Here is a 23,834-nt window from a genome sequence, read left to right on the forward strand (position 1 = left end):
CACTGCAGATGATGACTGTAGCCATTAAATTAAAAGACGCTTTTTCCTTGGAAGAAAAACTATGACCAACCTAGACAGCATATTAAAAAGCAGAGACATTACTTTGCCAACAAAGGTCTGTCTAGTCAAGGCTATGGTTTTTCCAGTAGTTATGTATGGATGTGAGAAATGAACTATAAAGAAAGCTGAGTGCAGAAGGATTGATGCTTTTGAACTGTGATGTTGGAGAAGACTCTTGAGAGTCTCTTGGACAGCAAGGAGATCCAACCAGTCAATCCTAAAGGAAATCAGTCCTGAATACTCATTGGAAGGACTGATGCTGAAACTCCAGTACTTTGGCCACCTGATGTGAAGACCTGACTCACTGGAAAAGACCCTGATGCTGGGAAAGATTGAAGGCAGGAGGAGAAGGGGATGACAGAGGATGAGGTGGTTGTATGGCATCACCTACTCGATGGACATGAGTCTGAGTAAGCCCCAGGAGTTTGTCATGGACAGAGAAGCCTGGCATGCTTCAGTCCATGGGGTGGCAAAGAGTCAGACATGACTGAGTGACTGAACTGAACTGAACTACACTTAAGTTAGTCTGAATTCATACAGAAATTATTGATTGTTTCACTCATTAGAGGAGTTAATCGTATGCTGTCCTATGACACTTCCCCTGTGGATTTGAACTCAGGAAATTGTTAATTATCACAGTGAACTTCCTACTTAGATAAATCCAATACAGGTTGTGCTCATTCAGAAATGCCCTGCTGAGATTCTTAGGTTTTCAACTTGCCTCTATCGCTTCCTAGGTATTGAGCCTGGAAGAAATGTCTTACAAGTAAAATGGGTATAATATTAGTGCTTTCTCATAGGGGTGGGATGAAATGAAGCATTTCACATTCCACCTGACTAAAGGAGGCCATCCACAAATGCCAGCTGTAAATATCATGGGCGTGAGGTTTTAGGTGGATCCCCAACTCTCTATAAACTTGAATTTCTTCATCTAGAAAAATAGACAGGTATAGATACAAATGTGTCTGGAATCACAGAACCAACTGCACTGCTCTAAGCTCCCAAAGAGTAAACAAAACTTGTGGAGTCACCAGGGCCCACAGAACAGTCATGTTCTGGGTACAATTTTTAATTGGTCAGTAATCTTCTTTTTTTTATTTATCTATTTTTAGTTGGAGGATATTGCTTTACAATATTGTGTTGGTTTTTGCCATACATCAATATGAATCAGCCTTCCTCTTGAACCTCCCTCCCATCTCCCACTCTATCCCACCTCTCTAGGTTGTTACAGAGCACTGGGTTGAGCTCCCTGCATCATATAGCAAATTCCCACTGCTGCTGCTGCTGCTAAGTCGCTTCAGTTGTGTCTGACTCTGTGCAATCCCATAGACGGCAGCCCACCAGGCTCCCCCGTCCCTGGGATTCTCCAGGCAAGAACACTGGGTGGGTTGCCATTTCCTTCTCCAATGCATGAAAGTGAGATTCCCACTAGCTATCTATTTTATATATAAATCAACCCTGAATATTCATTGAAAGGGCTGATGCTGAAGCTGAAGCCCCAGTACTCTGGCCATCTGATGTGAAAAAGACCCTGATGCTGGGAAAGACTGAAGACTAACGGAAAAGGAGGCAACAGAGGATGAGATGGATTGACAGCATCACTGATTCAGTGGACATGAATCTGAGCAAACTCCAGGAGATACCAGAGGACGGGGCAGTCTGGGTGCAGTCCATGGGGTTACAAAGAGTTGGACACGACCTAGTGACTGAACGACAGCAAACAAGCTTTTGATATCTCTTTGTGCAAAAAAGCCCACAGCGTTGAACCATATCATTGTTTTGTTTATCTCAGTTTTAGAATAATAGGAAGGAATTTCCATGAGCCGGGGAGATGGGGACATTTCCTTTAGCCTGGAATCCAATCTGATTTGGGCACACTTCACTCAAACAGTTTCCCGCCCTCCCAAGGGGAGATTCAATCAGCAACAAAGGTCTTCCTTCTGGCTGCAGGCTGTTAAAAGCTGAATAACCAATTCAGCCAGGCAGAATCTGATCTGTCCCCTCAGGACAGAAGGAAATAGTCCATTTGAACACAGATTAGGACACATCTCCTGAGATAGCATCTATGGAAAGGAAAAAAGAGTTCTTTTATCAGTGTGTGAGAGAGGAGGGCCCAGGAGCTTGGGCTCTGGGAAGTGAATGCTCACCAGCTACTGTAATTGTTCAAGTGCCACTAGTCACACGGCTACAAGGACTGCTGTTCCCCAAGTCACCCAGAATCACACTCATGTCCAGGACCCAGCAGAATGCCTGGGAAGGAGGCCAGACCCTGAGCTAAATGCTTTATGTCCATTACTTATACCATTCCTCAAAAAAGCCCAGCCATGTACACTATACATACACATACACAGACACACACACACACATGAAGAAGCCCAGCCTTGTGAATATCATCCCAGTTACAGACAAGGAAACTGTGACCCAGAGAATGCAAGGGAACAGATGGAGCTGGCACTTGCCGATAGTGAACATCACCTTTGAAAACACACCTTGTCCATTATACATCCAGCCTGGCAATGAGAATGCTTAGTAAACATCAGTTTCAGAAGAAAAAAAAAAAGCACCTCTTTTCAAGAAAAAGACAGGCGTAGTTGGAATCAAAAGAAAGATCGTCTAGGCTCTTAGCGTATCTTCAGAGGGAAATTCCATTGAGGGCTGCCTACTCTTCCCATTTTGACATAATTATCAATAAGTGTAAGCTCTTCCCTTCCTGTGGCATTTTATGTTTTATAATATACTGCATTATCAGTATCATATTCAACTCTTATCAGTAACATTGTGAAGTTGTTAAAGCCAATGGCATCGTCCATTTTGTGGGTATGGAAAAGTGATTCGCCATGGACACTGGGCCGATTCTTAGTCTGTACATTAGAATCAGCTGGGAACTCTGCATGCACACCCAGACCAGGGCTGTACTCCAGACCAAGTGAATCAGAATCACTATGGATTGTACCCATAAATAAAGTAATATGTCACATTAATAATTTTGATCACATGTTGAAAAAATATTTTTGAATATATTGGGTTAAATAAAATACATTGGGAGAAGGCAATGGCACCCCACTCCAGTACTCTTGCCTGGAAAATCCCATGGATGGAGGAGCCTGGTAGGCTGCAGTCCATGGGGTCGCTAAGAGTCAGACACGACTGAGCGACTTCACTTTCACTTTCCACTTTCATGCATTGGAGGAGGAAATGGCAACCCACTCCAGTGTTCTTGCCTGGAGAATCCCAGGGACGGGGGAGCCTGGTGGGCTGCCGTCTATGGGGTCACACAGAGTCAGACACGACTGAAGTGACTTAGCAGCAGCAGCAAGATCATTTTCACCTGATTATTTTTGCTTTTTAATGAGTCCATCCTGTTTGTATTGGATAGAGCTACCTTAGGGTAAGTCTGTATTTACCATTTCACATGTGTTTTCTTATTTAACCACCCCATCCACTTACTTTCCACCCTATAATGTGGAGACTCTAAACAGCCCCATTTGACAAATGAGATAACTGAGGCACAGAAGGTAGAAGTTATGTGCTCCAAACCACAGAGCTGGTGAGAAGTGGAGCCCAGATGCGCTCCAGACAGACAGACACAGCCCAGTTTACTCAAAAGCACCACATTGTACAATGCCTTCCCTCTTTTTTGTGCAATGAAATTTGTGTAGGTTGGATAAGTGAGGAAGAACCTAAAGAAAAAAAGGTGTCCATTATTTTGCCAAAGGATCTACTTTGCTGTTTTGTTGTTTTAGTCGCTAAGTTGTGTCTGACCCTTTTGTAACCCCATTGATTGTAGCCCATCAGATTCCTCTGTCCATTGGATTTCCCAGGCAAGAATATTGGAGTGGGTTACCATTTCCTTCTCCAGGGGATCTTCGCCACTTAAGGACTGAACCCTACTGCAGGGGAATTCTTTACCGCTGAGCCACCAGGGAAGCCCAGAGGATCTACTGCTGCTGCTGCCGCTAAGTCGCTTCAGTCGTATCCGACTCTGTTCGACCCCATAGACGGCAGCCCACCAGGCTCCCCCGTCCCTGGGATTCTCCAGGCAAGAACACTAGAGTGGGTTGCCATTTACTACCTACATATAAATTCAACTTCATGTGTTAGGACCAAAATAATTTGAAAACCCGAGGTAGCACATTTTTTTGGTGATGAAATATTTCAGCAATAGTAAGTCTGGCACAAGATACATATTCTCATCTTTAAAGGCAGCTACTTAAAACCACTTGAATCTGGTTAATTTCTCATTGTCCACCAGCAAAGAGACTGTATATTCCTTTCTGTGGACACAATTAGAGTCTTGGAATCCTATCTACGCAATGATATTGGTTTCTGGAAAATCTGAATTTAACTGATTCCAGATCCTGAAAGGAAGCCTGAAAGAAAAGAGCTAAATCCTAAGGGCCATCTGGGACTCCGAATATCTAAATACAGTGAAACAACCTACAAAGCAGTAAGCACCTTGCTCTCCATGTATTTTCTCTGTGTTAACTCATTTATTAACTAGCCATTGTTTTGAAAGACAGGACAAATTCCCTCCTCTCTGATGGCAAACAGCTGAACAACTCATTAACATCTTCAGGAGACTTTATAGAAATGATACAATTGTCTTTTGTTTTTTTCCATCCACTATCTTATTCCCTGAAACTAGTTGATGAGGGAGGAAGGTGGTGAAATATGAAACTTACTTTATGCAAGGAGAATAATTCATCATGTTCTATGTGATTCACTGGCAACTGAGAAGCTGTGTAGATGCTGAATTTTTGATCAACTGAATGATCTTTTTCAACTACCTTAGAAATACTTCACCTTCACATTAATCAACATTGACTTCTAAATTTGTATTGTTATCTAAGTAATTAACGAATGACAAATCAAGACTTCTTACAGGCACTAATAATCCATATTCTTGAAAAATGTCTTCATGCTTTTTGGAATGAGATACAGCAAAAAATAATAGAATAGATCAGTAGACAGCCAGCTGGATAGTTAGGTAGCTTGATCAGTGGCCAGTCAGGAAGGGAGAATAAAAAGGGAAAAAACAGGCTTGTACAGAGGTAGAGAAACAGATCAGGGGAAAAGGAAGAAACAAACAAACAAACAGAGGCCAGTTATCTAAAAGAAAGCTTACAGATGAAGGAATTCATCTGCTGAATGCTATTGTAATAGCATTAAATGACAGGTATCTCATAGATGCAACGATTAAATGAATGCTTTTAAAAAGTTCTTTGCACAAGCTCTGCCACATATAAAAATCTAATACCTGTTGGTTGCTATTTCTTTAATTATCATTATAATTATTTGGAGGGTTGGAACAAAAGTGTTAGCATCTTCCAATCCCCTCCTCCAATACATGGATACAAAGCACCTCCCACTCTGCTCTGCCCTCGAGAAGAAAATGGTGAAGCCACTTCAGTATTCTTGCCTGGAGAGTCCCATGGACAGAGAAGCCTGATGGGCTATAGTCCATGGGGTCGCAAAAAGTCGGACAGAAAAAAAAAAAAAAACAGGAAAAAAAAAAAAAAGTCGGACAGGACTTAGCGACTAAATAACAACTCTGCTCTGCACAGAATAGAATATCTGCATGTATTATTCTCTCACACCAACCTTCACATCCTGATTTCACAATGGATTCAGGAAACTAGGGTGCAGTGGATTGAACAGTATCTCCTCAAAGTGAAAGTTAGCCACTCAGCTGTGTCTGACTCTTTGCAATCCCAATGGACTATAGCCCACCAGGCTCCTCTGTCCATGGGATACTCCACAGAAGAATACTAGAGTGAGATGTCATTCCCTTTTCCAGGGGATCTTCCTGACCCAGGGATCAAACCTGAGTCTCCTGAATTGCAGGCAGATTCTTTCCTGTCTGAGCCACTAGGGTCTCCCCAAAAGACATGTCCAAGCCCCAGTCCTCAATATCAGTGAAATGTGATCTTTCTTGAAAACAGGGTCTTTGCAGAGGTATCAATGACATGACCTAGTGACATCCTGGATTCAGGGTGTATCCTAAATCCAATGACTGGTGTCTTCATAAGAGACACACAGAGAGGAAGGCCACGTGAAGATGGAAACAGAGACTGTAGTGATGTATCCATAAGCTGAGGAATTCCCAGAACCCCCAGAAGTTTGAAGAGGAAAAGAAGCACTCTCTCCTGAAGACTTTGTGGGGAACATGGCCTCATGGCTCCACAGACACCTTGACTTTGACTCCAGCCTTCCAGAACTGTGAGAAAGAAAAACTTCTGTTGCTTAGAGCCACCAAATTTGTGGTACTTTGTTAGGACAGCTCTAAAAAATGAATATACAAGGGTTTTCTGAAACATCTGGATTCCAGGATCTTCTCCTATGAGAATATTCTATTCCTCACCCAATAGAAATGGGATAGTAAATCAGTTTGGTGAATGCCACAAAATGACCAGCTAACTCGCAGTAAAATTTTACTAGAGAGAAGGGGGAGATGTGTTTCCTCTCAGTCTAAACCCAACCACCAGGAAAAAGAGCTGAAAGTCATCAGGACACGGCCTGTCTTGTTTATGTGACAAAAGCTTGCCTAGACACCCTGTGCGGGCTCAGAGAGACAAAACGTGTTTTGCTCAGGTTTCTTATAATCAGATCATCTCTGGTGCTTTTTTACTTGAGCATTTTGAAACAGAAGGAAACAATTTTGCTTTAAAAGTCCCACCAGATGAAAATACTGAACCATCCTCTGAATGCTACTGCCTGGTACTCTAAATGCGGTCCACGGGCTGCTAGCACTAACGTTCCCTGAGAGCTTGTTACAAATGCACAACGGCAGGCCTCATGCCAGATCTACTGAGTCCAAATCTGCATTCTTAATAAAAGCCCCAGGTGTCTGGTTGGCACATGAAAATTTGAGATGCCCTCTACTGCAGTATTTACTTGACAACTTTTTCAATGACCATGAAATTATGCCATCTTAAAATAAGAATGGCTGGAAATCCATGAAAGATGCACACCCACTCACATATGCTTCACCCTTCTCAGCCCTTTTGACTGTGGCAAAAGAACAGCATACAATCTTGAAATTTGAAAAAAATAAGAAAGAAAAAAATGCAAAAGAATAATTTATGTGTTTCACTCTGTTTATTGAATGTAATATTTCTAAATGGGTTAGACTCCTAGAAAAGAGTTAGACCCAGAAATCCAAGGGATCAGAAGAAGCATGTTTTTAAATTACCTTTTCAGCTGTGGCTTTGATCTATTATTAATTCAGCTTATTAGAAGAGCCCCAAGGCTCCCATGACAGCTCAGCTGGTGACCACCCTCTCAGGCCACCACCTATGAGCACACTGCCCTGGGTGAGAGATGACACCAAGCCACTGGTGACAAACGATGACTCCACCCTGCACAGAGCGGAGGAAACAGACATGGTCAATTTCAGCAATGGAGAGGCAAGTGCTAACACAGAAAGGGCATCCCAGGGCTCACCTGGGGGAGCCAGGGAACACTTAATGGAGGAAGAGGAGTCTACACAGAGCCTTAAGGAATGAGTTGGAGGAATCTTGGCAAAGAAGGTAGGAAAAGGCAGTCAGGGGGAGGGAAGAGCATAAGCAAAGACATGGAGGCATGAAGGAATCTACTTAGTGACTAAACAACAACAACCAGGGAGGACAAAATAGGAGTCAGAGAGTGATGGAAATGAAGCTGGACAGGCATTAGAGGCCAGTCTGTGGAGATAATTGTGTGGTCCAGGCTTAAGTGCGACAGAGGGCATTGCTATACGATTGATGGGCAGTCCATCTTCCTGCTACTGACGGTGGGAAATAAAAAGCCTGAACCCTTTCTTTCTGGAGAATCCACAAATCAGACTCAATAATGGAGAAATGAAACTGTGATTATCCTTACTACAACATTATAAAATAAAATGGGAAATTCTAAAAGAAACACTTCTATCAATTAAATTTTATGACGACACAGTATATTGGAAATTTTCGGTCCTATCACAGGGTTAATTCAGTGCCATAATATTAATAATAATTCATGTAATAAAATGCTATGATAAGAGGCTCACTAAGACTTACAGGTCTTGGTGATTCAATAGGGATAAATGTACACAATGGATCTCTATCCTCAAAATCATTTTCTGCTAAAAAAAAAAATCATGAAATTTATTGCAGTAATTTGGCAGCCAAATCACCTATTCGAGGTGATCTGTGGGCTTTCTTTAGATAAGGCGCTGGAGGCCTTTGCGGGCACGTACAAGCTTCTTTGGTCTTCCCAGGTGGTGCTAGCGGAAAAGACCTCATCAACCAATGCAGGAGACTCAAAAGATTTGAGTTCAATCCCTGGATTGGGAAGATCTCCCGGAGGAGGGTATGGCAACCCACTCCAGTATTCTTGCCTGGAGAACCCCATGGACAGAGGAGCCATAACGTTGCAGAGAGTCAGACATGACTGAAGTGACTTGGCACGCATGCAAAAGCTTCTTCAGGCTGCAGAAACCTCTGAATTCTAATACAGTCTGTACTTGTGTGTTTGTGGCCAAGAGTCAGAAAAATAACATGGAATTTTCCAGGCAATCAGGGAGGCAGAAAACCCTGTGTGTCAGCCACACACTACTTGGCATGTTAATGAACTAGAGGCAGTGGTGCTGAATCCCATGTGCACCAGTCCGTAGTCACAAACTGCATCCTTACCTCCCACTGGTAATCCTGCAAGTGCACTGTCCCCATCCTAGGAGGCATCAGGCGAGAGCTGGTGGGCAGTTCAGGACCTCCATCCATACCACCCCCAAAATCACCACCGAGGGAGAGTTACTGAGGGAATTGTGAGTGGCATAATCCTCATGAACAGAAAAGTGAAGAACTATCTAATTTTATAATTATTTGACATAATCATATTTTATATGTTTCATCAAAGTATGTGCATCCAAAGAACACAGATGCAGTATCTGGAATCTACTACATCATGGCAAGGCTTGGTGTCTGGGGGTCTAAGAGAGGAGCAAAGCAAGTCCAACCGATCTGTATCTGGTGAGTAAACAGCAGCTGCAGAGATGGTCTGGCCAGGACTGAGACACATGGGGGAAAGCAGATTCACTACAGCTGCCCTATGTTATAAAGCAAATTTTTTTTAATAACCAAGCTGTTTAAAGTACTCCACCTCATCATGCAAAACACATTAACAAGAACTCCAATTAGTTGCCCTGTAACTGGAGGAGATGCTCTACCTGTTTGTACTCCCTGGAAGGACCTGGGGGACTGTCTGCCTCCTCTGTTGGGCAGGAGCCCAGATTCTCACCCTGCAAGACACGCTCAGACCCGCTGCCTTGGGGACACAGCAACACTCTTAGGCCAACTTTAAAGGTTCTGTAACAACAGCAGCAAGATTCCTTGGTGTTCTGTGCTCTGCATCCTTGTTCTTTGTCCTACGGCATGAGCCAGGGATGCTCCAGCACCTTCATGGCCAGGAGCGTGAATCGGGACTCAGCAGTCTTGGAGACCCTGGAGACAGAGTTGGGTGTGGGAGTGATGATGGCCCACCCACTGCTGGGAAAGATAAGCCACCAGAGCCAAACTTGGGAGAGGTTAGGACAAGGATGACAGTCCCATCTGACCAGCAGGGTCTGTGCCAGAGGAAGGCAAGGTTAAGTGAGGGAGGAGGAGACAGAACCAAGGAGCAGTTCCCAGGCAACCGCAGTGGGGAGGGCATTCTCAAGGGGCAGAGACATGGAGGAAGAGTCCCGCCACTGGGAAAAGCCAGAAGAACTGAAATCAAAAAGTTGAGACAGTCGAGGAAGGAGAGGGTGGGACAAATAGAGAGGGTAGCACTGAAACATGTACATTACCACATGCAAAATTAGATGGCCAGTGGGAATTTGCTGTGTGACGCAGGGGGCTCAAATCTGATGTTCTGTTTCAACCTAGAGGGTTGGGATGGGGTGGGAAGTGGCAGAGAGGTTCAAGACATAGGGCAAGTATGCACACCTATGGCTGATTCATGCTGATGTATGGCAGAGACCAATACAATATTGTAAAGCAATTTTCCTTCAATTAAAAATAAATAAATTTAAATTTTAAAAGTTGAGAAATTTTTTAAAAATCAGAGATGACAACAGAAAAAAAAATCATTAACTCTATGGGATGAATAAGGAAAACTACATCTATTAATGAAAATGATTATATAATATCACAAGTACTATCGACAATATATAATGATAATAATATATATGTAACATTAAACAGACAAATAAGGCCACTGATCATTTTCATAGGGGTTGATCTTTCAACTTACCTCCCCCAAATTTCTTAACTATTATATCTTATTTATATTCCCTGAGAAGTGAAGAAACAAACAAACAAACAAAACCCTTAAATACAGAGTAGCCTATCACATCCCATGGGCAGAGAAGCCTGGTAGGCTGCAGTCCATGGGGTCGCTAAGGGTCGGACATGACTGAGCATCTTCACTTTCACTTTTCAATTCCATGCATTGGAGAAGGAAATGGCAACCCACTCCAGTATTCTTGCCTGGAGAATCCCAGGGACGGGGAAGCCTGATGGGCTGCCATCTATGGGATCACACAGAGTCGGACACGACTGAAGCGACTCAGCAGCAGCAGCAGCAGCCTATCACATTCTGGGAAAGGTCTAGGCGTGCTGGGGTATGAGAACACCAATGAGGCAGTGGGGATAGATGGTCCATGCCTTCAGCCTCCTCCTCCTCTCTGCATCCCCTCCAACCTCTTCGCCGCCTGGACTCACCTGGACAGTCAAGAGGGAGCTAGACACAGCGAGGAAAGATGGTGGAGCAGCATGGACCAGCAGTGGGGCAGAGCCAACCCTTTCAGATATTGGCACAGAAAGGCTTCAAGTGGACAAAAAGTTTCAAATAAAAGTACTGAGGTGTCTCCCATGGGTCTCCATTATAAAACTGACATCCGACTAGACTGGAATTTTTATTGTCTCAGAAATTAAATCATAAGAAGATATAGTAATAGAGTGATATCTTCTGACCCAGAAAATCTTCAGTTAATGTGTTGTTTATTTATTTGAAATATGCTTTTTAAAAAACATTAAAAGGATGGAGGAAAGATAGGGGATTAAGGCCAAGGAATTAAAACTGGGCCACTACTGACTCCCTACACCCCCGCTTAAATAACAGAAAATTAATTCCTTTTTCTGATCTTTTTTTCTGCACAGACTGAATACTCCATGTCCATGTCAAGGAAACAACAGAAATAATATTCCAAAATGAGACAGAGGATTAAAATTTTTAATGGACTTATTTTAAATCCCTTTAAGCCGTTTAATAAGGAATATATTGACGAGAAGTAAAACAGATTTAAAACAGCCTGTCCAAGGGCAGCAGTGAGCCTGAAGTCTTGATGATATGATACATTCAATGACATCAAAATAAGAATGAAAAGTAATTTGAAATAACTTGGAAATTATCTTCCTCAAAATTGTCTCAAAATGTCAGAGACAAAATTCTAGGGAGCTTAGCAAGAAAAGAGAAAAGTTGACCAAAAGCTTCAAAGATGAATATTATGCTCAAATAGCTGTGATTGAGAGAGAAGATTAGAGTTTGAAGTCCTAAAATCTTTAGAGTCGTATGACAGTGAATTGCACATTGCTCCAACCATTGGATGGCATGCGACAACTAATTCAAAAATGTGCACTAGCCCTGTTAAGAGCTTCACATCTATCATTTCAATGCTAAAACTTATTTCCTCCATACAAAGCTCTCAGTTCACCTTGGTCCACATACACTTTTGACAAAACAGAATTAAACCAAAATTTCACCCTCGGCAGGTAAGGAAGGGAATGATAAAAAGTTTTGAGTCTATTAGTCATTTTCCCAGGTTTTCTCCCAACAAAAAACGCTTCTGATGATTCATTTTTCCATTAGTGTTAGGTTTCACAAGTAAAACTTCTAAACCTCCTGAGTAATATACTCAGTGTATCAATGCACCTCACATCTAGAAACACGTGTCTCAAAGAGAAGGGGAAAAGTGTTTCTAACATCTTTTAGAAAAATGAGTCATTCTATCTCTGACAGCCTCACACCAGAGGAGAGCAATGGGTCCCTAAAATCAGCTCACAGATGCCACCATTGCACATGAAACCTTCCTGCTCAGAATTGGTTGATTCAGCCCCATAACATGAATAATTTTTCCCCTTGTCTGTGGTACTGGAAGATTCTATCTCCATATCAAAGATCTCTGCCACATGCAAATCTAATACTGTATGTTAATATCTGACTTCCCAGCAGAACCTAGTTGAGGGGTTTTTTAAGAAGAACTTTCTAGCATGTTCCAGGCATAATTTAAGCTATAGAAATTTGGTTTTGTGCACTTTGCTGAGTATTGCTACTGCACAGCATGGCATTCTGACATGACAGCGAGGGATCATTTCTTTGTATGAATTAAGCAAGTCACCCGACCGCCTCATGCATCAAATAAATGTGCTGATGCAGATAACAAAGGAACCTCGTGGAGCTAAAATGTTAGGATCTTAGAGTGAATTAGGCAACATCCATTCTTAACTTTGTGGCAAAAAAAGAATAAAATTATTTGGTTCAAAGCTATACTGGATCTTAGATGTACCTAGTCCAATATTGTAATTTTGTATGAGAAAAATGGGAAAGGATACAGAAATTGAAAGCAATTTGCCTATGATCACCTCAAAAGTCTTTTTTTCAATGTGATGGTTAATCTTACGTGTCAACTTGGCTGGGCCATGGTATCCAGATATTTGATCAAATATTGTCCTGGATGTTTCTGTGAAGGGATTTATACACATATTTTAAACTTTGTATTTTATACTGGAGTATAGCCAATAAAAAATGTTGTGACAGTTTCAGGTGGACACCAAAGGAACTCAGCCATATATACAAACATCCATTCTCTTCCAAACTCCCCTCCCATTCAGGCTGCCACATAACACTGAGCAAAGTTCCCTGTGCTATACAGTAAGTCATTACTGGTAATCCATTTGAAATTTATCATGGTATTCATGTCGACCCTAAACTCCCCAATTATCCTAAAGGGATTGCTAGTGGTAAAGAATCTGCCTGCCAATACATGAGATGCGAGACGCAGGTTCGATCCCTGGATCCATAAGGTCCACTGGAGAAGGGAATGGCAACTCACTCCAGTATTCTCGCCTATAAAATCTCATGGACAGAGAAGCCTGGTGTGCTATAATCCACAGGGTCACAAAAGAGTCCAGCATGACTGAGAGACTGAGTACATGTGCAACATTTAAATCGGCAGACTTTGAATAAAGCAGATTACCCTCCCTGATGTGGATGGGCTTCATTAAGTCAGTGGCAGGTCTGAATAGAAAAAAGGCTGGCCTTTCTGAGCAGGAAGGAATTCTGCCAGGAGAATTCGAACCTTTGGACTCGAACTTGCTATATCACCACATCCCTGGGTCTCCAGCCTATCGGCCCACCCTACTTGCCAGCCTCCAAAACTATGTCAGCCAATTCCTTGAAATAAATTTCTCTCTCTTCTCTGGAGAACTCTAAAAGTTATGAACTTGAGTTTATAACCCGGGTCTTTGTGTCTCACTTCTTAGGGATGCTTTTGTGAGGCACAGCCATCTTTTCACTGCTCATTTTCTCTTTACTGCATCTTGGTACTGAACCTGGACCAATGCAGTAGCATCGTTTTCAGTCCCCCTACCTCTAGACCGGCTCCCCACTCGAACCCTTGTCACAGATGACCTTCCATGATGCATAAATTACCTACTAAGCAACTGCGTGAAGCCCTTCAATAGCTCCTTAACTTGGCCTGCAGGTCCTTCAGAATCTGGGTCCTCTCTACCTTGACATCCTCCTCCATTCCCCTGGATGCAACTTAGTGCTAAACCTGCCAAATGACCCCTTCCTCTGAGTCTTTACTCTTCATGCTGACTCTTCAGTGTGACTCAGCTCACACTGTTACATCCTCTGCAAATCCTTCCCTACACCATCCCAGACTCCTCCTCTGAGTTCCTAAAAGCCACCTTTGTGACAGAAATTACCTCCTTGTTTTATAATCATTTGCATTGTCTTATTTAAATGTGAAGTCCCTGAAATCAGGACTTATGTCTTGAGAATCTCTAAGAATTTGCACAATGTATTTCCCATAAATTTTTCTTGGCGCTATAGACACCAAGTCTCCCGATTCTTAGTCAATGATAGACTTAACTTCACTTGAAATGTAAAATTTAGTTATCTCCTTCCTTTATTTACTGTTCACATGTTATTATTGAGAGATTAAAAAATCCGAGTTTAGATTTGTACTCATCTTAATTCTTTGAAAGAGTAATAGATGTCTGAAATTTCTATCCAACAGAGAATCTAGTCCTGTATTGTACGAACTCAACCAATCAACCACAACAAGCAGCTACACTGTTCATGAAACTGTGCAGCCCTTAAGATGGGGGTTCTATAAAATCAAACTCAAATTTGAGTATTTTCAAAAATTTACTGTAAGCTACTCATTTCAAAGTAGAATTTAAGGAGAAGAAATACATAGTATGAATTCTTCAAGTAGTTGCATTTCCTAATCTGTATTTTAAATAATCTTTCATTTAAATCTTGTTCTCTATTTTATTTTTTCATTCATTGGCTGCACCACATGGCATGTGAGATCTTAGTTCTCTGACTGGGGATGGAACCCACGCCCCCCGCAGTGGAAATGTGGAGTCTTAACCAGTAGACACTAGAGAAGTCTCTAAATCTTGTTTTTCAGACTCTGCCCTATTCATAGGCAGGTCTCAAATATCTATCAGGAAACCATGGGAACATCAGTTCACAGCAAAGACATATCAGGCATGCCCCAGTGATACTGGAAAAGCTATTTTCAATATTTTATTTTGTCAAGGTCTTCAATTTAATAATCCAAAACAGCATTTATACAAAGTTACCGCATGGATTTTCTGCTGGCCCCGAATCCAGAAGCAAATCAACCGAGTTCAGTTGTTAATCGCTTCATGTGTTTCACTTTACCTTCCAACTGGCTTCCAAGTGAAACTCAAAAAAAATAAATCATTTTAATCATTAGAAATATTCAGTAGGGGGAATTCTACATAGTTGAGAAATGAGACATTGCGATCCTAGAGAAAAGTCAGATCCTGAGTCTTCCAATTTACTGCTCAAGCCAGCTTGAGCCGGGTTATCCACTCCCCCATGTCCTGCCCCTGTCAGCAGCATCTCACACCCCTTCCTTTGCCTTCCACAACATCACTTCCTCTTGGCTTTGTGCCCGCTTGCCACCATGGTTGCTTGTTCTCATATCCTCTGTGAGGTTCTTGTCCTGATCTCTAAACAGTGCCTACAACTCTGCCCCACCTACCCTAATCTTTACTGGACGTGATCAGTTGTCACGGCACATCTTAACACAGCAAGCATCCATTCCTTGGGGCATGACTTGCACCCTCCTCTTTTCTCACTTGGTGTTTCTCTTTGATGACCTCATCCCTTACCTGGTTTTATATACCATCTCTACATACACAGCTCAGCTATGTACATTTTCAATCTAGTTCTCTGTTTTGAGACCTGGGTCAATAAAGCCAAGAGTAATGCCTATTTTAGTGGCTCACATATCAATCTTAGTTCTTCAGAAAGATAATTTATGTTGCTGCCCCACCACAGAAAAAAAAATTTTCTTACAGCCATCCTTTTATCAGTAAATGGAATCATGTCATACCCCCAAGCCTTCAATGCCCCAGTCCAAGGAGTCATCACCAAAATGTTTCCTCTCCTTTAGGCCTCACCTCCAATCAAGGCTGCCTTCAGATCTATCATATCACTCTCCATCCCCAGTCAAAGCCAACAATACTCCTCCCTGGGATTACTGCCAAAATCTCCTAACAGGTCTCTATACAGCTATGCCTTCCCTGATCCTTCATTTCTCTGGAGCCAGAGTGTTGATGCTCATCTGCTCAGAGCTTCTAAATAATTTCCCAGTGCTCTATAACAGAGGTCAAAATCTTCTGCATCAACACCAAGGCTGTTACAAAACCAAATATCATTAGTGGCTTTTACCTGCTTATCACTATCAACTCCCTCCTCCTGTCTTCTCATTTCAACCTCTGTGTGTCTTAAATATGTCAAGACATTTGCTGTCTCAGCATCTTTGCTCATCTTCTTGTCTTTGCTTGTTCTCGCCCTCTCTGCCACCAAGCCTCCACCACCTGCCACCTCCTACCTAGAGGAGTCTTGGCTGATGGCATTTCTTTAGGAGACTTCCTGAACTCCCATGCTCAGCTGAGATTCTCTGCCATGGTGACTCATGGCACCCCGCATTTTCCTTTCAAGCATTTTTTCTCATTGCAATCATAGTTAATGACCCACTGCCAACCTGTCAATAGACTGGAAGTTCTAGGAGGCTAGAGCAGTTCCTGTTTTCTTTAGCCTTGTATTTTCAGTGACTTAAACAGAGCCTGGCACACAGCAAGCACTCAAGAAGTACTTGCTGAGAAAATAAATACATGGACAGTTCAATGGGAAAGAGATGTGATTTGCTCACTTTCTTTTTCTATTTCCTTTCGCATTCACATCACCCATCTCTTTCAGTCCTCCCCATGTATACACTGTTTAACAAAAGAAAAAAAAAAGGACATATATGAAAAGTCTCCCTCACTCAGGATTGGTGGCAATACACAGTATTACTTTAGAGGAGCACTAGAATATTTTTAATTAATCTATTTATTTTAATTGGAGGATAATTACTTTACATATTGTGGTGGTTGTTGCCATACATCAACATGAATCAGTCACAGGTACACGTGTCCCCCCATCCTGAACCCCTAATCCCACCTCCCTCCCACCCCATCCCTCTGGGTTGTCCCAGAACACCGGCTTTGAGTGCCCTACATCATGCATCAAACTTGCACTGGTCATCTGTTTTACATATGGTAACATACATGTTTCAATGCTATTCTCTCAAATCATCCCACCCTCACCTTCTCCCACATAGACCAAGAGTCTGTTCTTTACCTCTGGGTCTCTTTTGCTGCCTTGCATATAGAATTGCCATTACCATCTTTCTAAATTCTATATATAGGCATTAATATACAGTATTGGTGTTTCTCTTTCTGACTTACTTCACTCTGTATAATAGGCTCCAGTTTCATCCACACATTAGAACTGACTCAAATGCACTCTTTTTCGTAGCTGAGTTAATATGCCATTGTGTACACATACCACAACCTCCTTATCCATTCATCTGCTGATGGACATCTAGGTTGCTTCCAAGTCCTAGCTATTGTGTTGCAATGAACACTGGGGTACACGTGTCTCTTTCAATTCTGGTTTCCTTGGTGTGTATGCCCAGCAGTGGGATTGCTGGGTCATATGGCAGTTCTATTTCCAGTTTTTTAAGGAGTCTCCACACTGTTCTCCATAGTGGCTGTACCAGTTTGCAATCCCACCAACAGTGTAAGAGAGTTCCCTTTTCGAGGAGCACTAGAATATTATTCTCCATTTCTCTAGGCTTAACAAAGAATCCTTATATCTACTATTCACAAACGTATATAATGAGCGGAATGCCAAAAGTTAGTCACGAGTACCATAACAGAGAAGGAAAAAAATCCTAGCTCTGTTAATTGCCAGCTTTGAGACTAAGGGTAAGTCATTTAGTAGCTCCACATCCCAATCTTACTTCTATGAAGGGGAAATGCAATCCTACTAATCCCATATTTTGAGATGCTATGATGGCAATACTTTGGAACAGCAAAAGGAACAAGAAAGAGAAACCATTATCTGATCCACACAAATGAGAAAGCAATCAAAAGCCACCCATGCATTTATTGGCCTATTCAAACAATGTTAACATGCTGTTTCTTCGCAGGAAAGTATTAAACATAAAAGGATTCAAAATAAAATATATCCAAAAGGCAAATGTGTCAGTCCTACTGAGAAGGGTAGGATCTCTGCCAATGGAATATTGTTTTTTTGAGTCAGTAAAAACCAAGATCTTGACCAGTGTAAATATGAAAAGAAATCTGGTGCATTTCAGTAGCAAGAGAGTCTTGAACACAGGTATTTAGTCAATTTGATGAAACTCCACTTCCATGCTCAAAAGAAAATCCAACTGGGGCAGACTATTTCTCAAGTTGCTTTCTAATTTATTATACATAATTTTATTTCTTTACCTGGACCACCTTTTTCACTCCAGGGGGAATATCATTTTCAGAGTCTCAGCTACTAAAAGCAATGCCTTGGACAGGAGGTTTGGGGAATTCATGAAGTCATTTTCTAAAGAAATAAAACTACCATAAAAGTCTGCGCTGTGGCCATGGTGATAGTATTTCAACAGAGCATTCTATAACAAACCTTTTACCTATAGTACCACTTATTTCTCATGACCCTATAGAGTGGGGCTTCCTTGGTGTCTCAGTGGAAAAGAATCGGCCTGCAATGCAGGAGACATGGGTCCAGTCCCTGGGTGGGGAAGATCCTCTGGAGGAGGAAATGGCAACCCACTCCAGTATTCTTGCCTGGGAAATTCCACGGACAGAGGAGCCTGGCAGTCTACAGTCCATGAGGTCACAAAGAGTCAGACACAACTTAGTGACTAAACAACAGCAAGAATAAGAAGCCAGACACTGATCAAGGTACCAGGGACAGGACGGCAAAAAAGATATAAAGGGTCCTGCTCTAATGAGGCTTCCATTCTATGGAGAATATAAACAATATAGAAGTAAATACAGCAGAAAACAGGGAGCAATTATGACTATAGAGAAAACAGGGAGTAATTATGACTATAGAGAAAACAATGGATATGGATAGAGAGTAACAGGGACCCCACAGATTTTGACAGGTGATCAGGGAATGAGACTGCAAAAATGTCCCATGAAGAAGAGGCCTGAATGAAGCTGATGAAGGAGCTGGACTGTTGTTTCTTAAGAAATGCAATTTTCATAAACATTTACAAGAGAACTGGTATTTGCTTTCCTTATACAGTAAATTATTACTGAGATAATAGTTTCTATATCTGAAAAGTCAGTGAAAAAGTTTACATAATTGATAACAATCCAGGTCTCTCTCACACAGCATGGAAGAAAGATGACTTATATACAATTTTAATGACGTCAACAAAACTTATTCTGTGTCTGTGATATTTAAATAAATGTAGTCCATTTACTTGTAGGCTTAAAGGTTTAAATAGCCATATCTATGTATGTCTCTGCTAGAGAAAATTCTAACAGCATTAGACAGAGTCTGCAAAGGCACACAGTGATGGCTGAATGGTTTTCCACTGGGATTCCAAGCAGAAAGTTATTCTTCCTTCTAAATGAGTTTTGCAATTCCTTTCTCCAAGGCCACTGTGCCTGGAGTTTGGGTCACCCTACCATGAAACCAAGACCCAGCCTGAAGGCACTCAGATTAGAGAAAGCTCTAGGTAGTTCCACCATCACACTGCCAGTTGTGGTCACTGGTAAAGCAGGCAGTCAGTACTTGTAGAGAATATTAAAAGAAAGCAAATCTACCAAGGTCATGATTAGAAAGCAGGTTTGAGGGCTTCCCAGGCGGCGCTAGTGGTAAAGAAGCCACTTGCCAATACAGAAAATGTAAGAGATGCAGATTCGGTCCCTGGGCTGGGAAGATCCCCTGGAGAAGGGCATGGTAACCCACTCCATTATTCCTGCCTGGAAAATTTCATGGACAGAGGAGCCTGGACGGCTATCGTCCATAGGGTGACAAAGACTTGGACAAGACTGAAGTGACTTGGCACACACGCACACTGTACTTCATCAAAGAAGTTCATTAGCAAATATTATGAACATGCAGCCAGCCTTCTGTCCTGAAGCAGGTGAGACACCTCAGTGTGAACCATGTGTAACGGAAAGGGCGAGGTGCTTAGAAAGGAATTACTGAAACAGCCACGAGCCGTTACCAATTTTTTTGTAGACAACTTTGAACCAGAACTTGGAACCCACTGTAGAGCATTATAAATTACTGAGCCAGCAGACCCTCCCAGGCAGGGTTATATTTCAGTACTGGAGCTGGACAAAATTATTTTAAAAATAGAAATAGTTGTATTGAGATATAATTCACATATCATACAATTCACTCATTTAAAAAGTAGAGCTCAGTGCTTTGGTATATTCACAGAGTTGTCCAAACATCACCACAATCTAATTTAGAACATTTTCTTCACTCCAAAAAAGAAACCTTGTACCTATAAGCAGTCATTCCCCACTACCTGCCCACCCTTGCCCAACTCTAGGCAAACACTAATCTATTATGTGTCTCATAGATTTGCCCATTAGCACATTTTATATAAATAGAATTGTATAACATATGGTCTTTTGTGACTGGCTACTTTCACTTAGCTGGATCTTTTCAAGGTTCATCTATGATGTATCAGGTATCAGTGCTTCATCTCTTTGTACAGCATAATAATGTTCCATTTTATGGGTATAACACATCTTGTTTATCCATTCATCAGTTGATGAATATTTCGGTTATTTGCATTTTTTGACTGTTGTGAATAATGCTACTATGAACATTTGTGTACCAGTTTTTCTAGGGCCATACATTTTCATTTCTTTTGGGATTCTTGCTCTTGGGTATTGTTTTCTAAGAATGAAATCACTGCTGGGTGAAAAACTAACTCTACTTTAACTTTTTAAGGTGATAGTGTGGATCACAATAAACTGTGGAAAATTCTGAAAGAGATGGGAACACCAGACCACCTGATTTGCCTCTCGATAAATCTGTATGCAGGTCAGGAAGCAACAGATAGAACTGGACACGGAACAACAGACTGGTTCCAAATAGGAAAAGGAGTACGTCAAGGCTGTATATTGTCACCCTGTTTATTTAACTTCTATGCAGAGTACATCATGAGAAACACTGGACTGGAAGAAACACAAGCTGGAATCAAGATTGCTGGGAGAAATATCAATAACCTCAGATATGAAGATGACACCACCCTTATGGCAGAAAGTGAAGAGGAACTCAAAAGCCTCTTGATGAAAGTGAAAGTGGAGAGTGAAAAAGTTGGCTTAAAGCTCAACATTTAGAAAACTAAGATCATGGCATCCGGTCCCATCACTTCATGGGAAATAGATGGGGAAACAGTGGAAACAGGGTCAGACTATTTTTCTGGGCTCCAAAATCACTACAGATGGTGACTGCAGCCATGAAATTAAAAGACGCTTACTCCTTGGAAGGAAAGTTATGACCAACCTAGATAGCATATTCAAAAGCAGAGACATTACTTTGCCAACAAAGATCCATCTAGTCAAGGCTATGGTTTTCCCTGTGGTCATGTATGGATGTGAGAGTTGGACTGTGAAGAAGGCTGAGCACCTAAGAATTGATGCTTTTGAACTGTAGTGTTGGAGAAGACTCTTGAGAGTCCCTTGGACTGCAAGGAGATCCAACCGGTCCATTCTGAAGGAGATCAGCCCTGGGATTTCTTTGGAAGGAATGATGCTAAAGCTGAAACTCCAGTACTTTGGCCACCTCATGTGAAGAGTTGACTCATTGGAAAAGACTCTGATGCTGGGAGGGACTGGGGGCAGGAGGAGAAAGGGACAACAGAGGATGAGATGGCTGGATGGCATCACTGACTCGATGGATGTGAGTCTCAGTGAACTCTGGGAGTTGGTGATGGACAGGGAGGCCTGGAGTGCTGCGATTCATGGGGTCACAAAGAGTCGGACACAACTGAGCGACTGAACAGAACTGAACAACTCTAGTTTAACCACTTAAGGGACTGTCCATGTTTTCCAAGGTGGCAGTGACATTTTATATTCCCACTAGCAGTGGAGAAGGAAATGGCAGCCTACTCCAGTGTTCTTGCCTGGAGAATCCCAGGGACGGGGGAGCCTGGTGGGCTGCCGTCTATGGGGTCACACAGAGTCAGACATGACTGAAGTGACTTAGCAACAGCAGCAGTGTATAAGGTTTTCACTTTCCCTAAATCCTCATCAACACTGGTTATCATCTGTCTTTTTGATTCTAACCATTCCAGTGGATGTGATAGGTGTTTTAGGTATAACAGTTTTGGTTTTCATTTCCCTAGCATTGAAAGACTGTGAGCATCTTCTCATGTACATATTGACCCTTTGTATACATTCTTGGGAGAAATGGCTAGTTAAATCATCTACTCATTTTAAAAATTGTGTATTTGTTTCTTTTATTAGGGTTGTAAGATTTCTTTATATATTTTGGCTGCTGCTGCTGCTGCTAAGTTGCTTCAGTCATGTCCAACTCTGTGCAACCCTATAGACAGCGGCCCACCAGGTTCCCCTGTCCCTGGGATTCTCCAGGCAAGAACACTGGAGTGGGTTGCCATTTCCTTCTCCAATGCATGAAAGCGAAAAGTGAAAGAGAAGTCGCTCAGTCGTGTCCGACTACAAATCCCTTATTGGTTATCTGATTTGCAAATATTTTCTCTCTGATGCTAGTGAACAAAGCAGATCAATGCCAGGCAATCTACTGCCCTTTGGGGACGCTACCTTGGCAGGTCATATTTCTCTCAGGCTCTGTTACAGGATAAATAAAACACAGAAATACTTGAGAATAGCACAAGAGACTTTCTGTGTATGTGTTTGTTAAGTTAAAATCTGGGGCAAAGACAAAATAAAATGAAATGTTTATTCTTCAGACATCATGCTGAGTTAATTTTATTATTTTCTTTTCAACCTAATGAGGAGTTTCAAAAGAGAAATCTGGACTTTTGTTTTTTTTGGTGGGCGCAGTAGTTGGATATTAGGCAATCTATTTTCCTATCATAATCTGTCCATCTGTCCTGGGATGGCTCTGTTTTATAGTTGTGGAGTTCCTATTGACTTCTCCCAGGCAACTGACATTTTACTTACTTGAGGTAAAGAATTTTTTTTTTTTTAACTATAACAAAAGAAGAAAAAATTGATTAAAGATTATCTTAATTCTCTAAACAGTTTTGAATATGAAAGAACTGAGGTTATATCTGGCAGTAAATCTGATAGCATCACCTTTAATTCTCCATAATTAGATGTTAAAGTCCTTTTCTTATGCTTCATATTGTCTTTATTCTGTTTAATAGACTCTGAAAATGATACTTGTGACTATGTCTCACATCTGTGGACACATTTCCCACTGATATTTGACCTACCGTTTAGAAAAAAAAGAAAAGAAAAGAAAATTCAAAATTTAGTCTGATTTGCAATAATTTATTTTTTAAAAAGAGATGACTACACTAAATGTTCCCAGTTCAGAGATTATACTGTGCTAGCTCACAACTGAGTTTCAGGTGGAGGAATAGCCCCTAAAACTAAATGCTTTTCCACCACCTGTTGACTAAAGATACATATGCAATGGAATCATTTCAGTTCAGTGCCTCACTTGTGTCTGACTCCTCGTGATCCCCTGGACTGCAGCACACCAAGTTTCCCTGTCCATCACCAACTCCTGGAGCTTGCTCAAATTCATGTCCATCGAGTCAGTGATGCCATGTAACCATCTCATCCTCTGTTGTCCCCTTCTCCTCCTGCCTTCAATCTTTCCCAGAATCAGCATCTTTTCCATTGAGTCAGTTCTTCGCATCAGGTGGTCAAAGTATTGGAGTTTCAGCATCAGTCCTTCCAATGAATGTTCAGGACCAATTTCCTTTGCAATCGAATACTACTCAACTATAGAAAAGAATGAAATTTTGCCATTTGCAGCAACATGGATGGACTTGGAGGATATTCTACTCAGTGAAGTAAGTCATACAGAGAAAGATAAACACTGCATGATACCTTTGTCATCTGAGCCACCAGGGAAGCCTGTATGATATCACTTATATGCAAAATCTAGAACACAGAACAAACTAGCAAATATAACAA

The 23,834-nt window shown here is 41.7% G+C and overlaps 1 protein-coding gene across 1 annotated transcript in view; it reads right to left on the minus strand.

Annotated features, from left to right (window-relative positions):
* Window positions 1–23,834, minus strand: part of PID1 (phosphotyrosine interaction domain containing 1) — a 264,178-nt gene that overhangs the window by 82,826 nt on the left and 157,518 nt on the right. The window lies entirely within an intron of this gene.

This window comes from Bos indicus x Bos taurus, chromosome 2 (genome assembly GCF_003369695.1).
Source record: "Bos indicus x Bos taurus breed Angus x Brahman F1 hybrid chromosome 2, Bos_hybrid_MaternalHap_v2.0, whole genome shotgun sequence".
Lineage (NCBI taxonomy): Eukaryota > Metazoa > Chordata > Mammalia > Artiodactyla > Bovidae > Bos > Bos indicus x Bos taurus.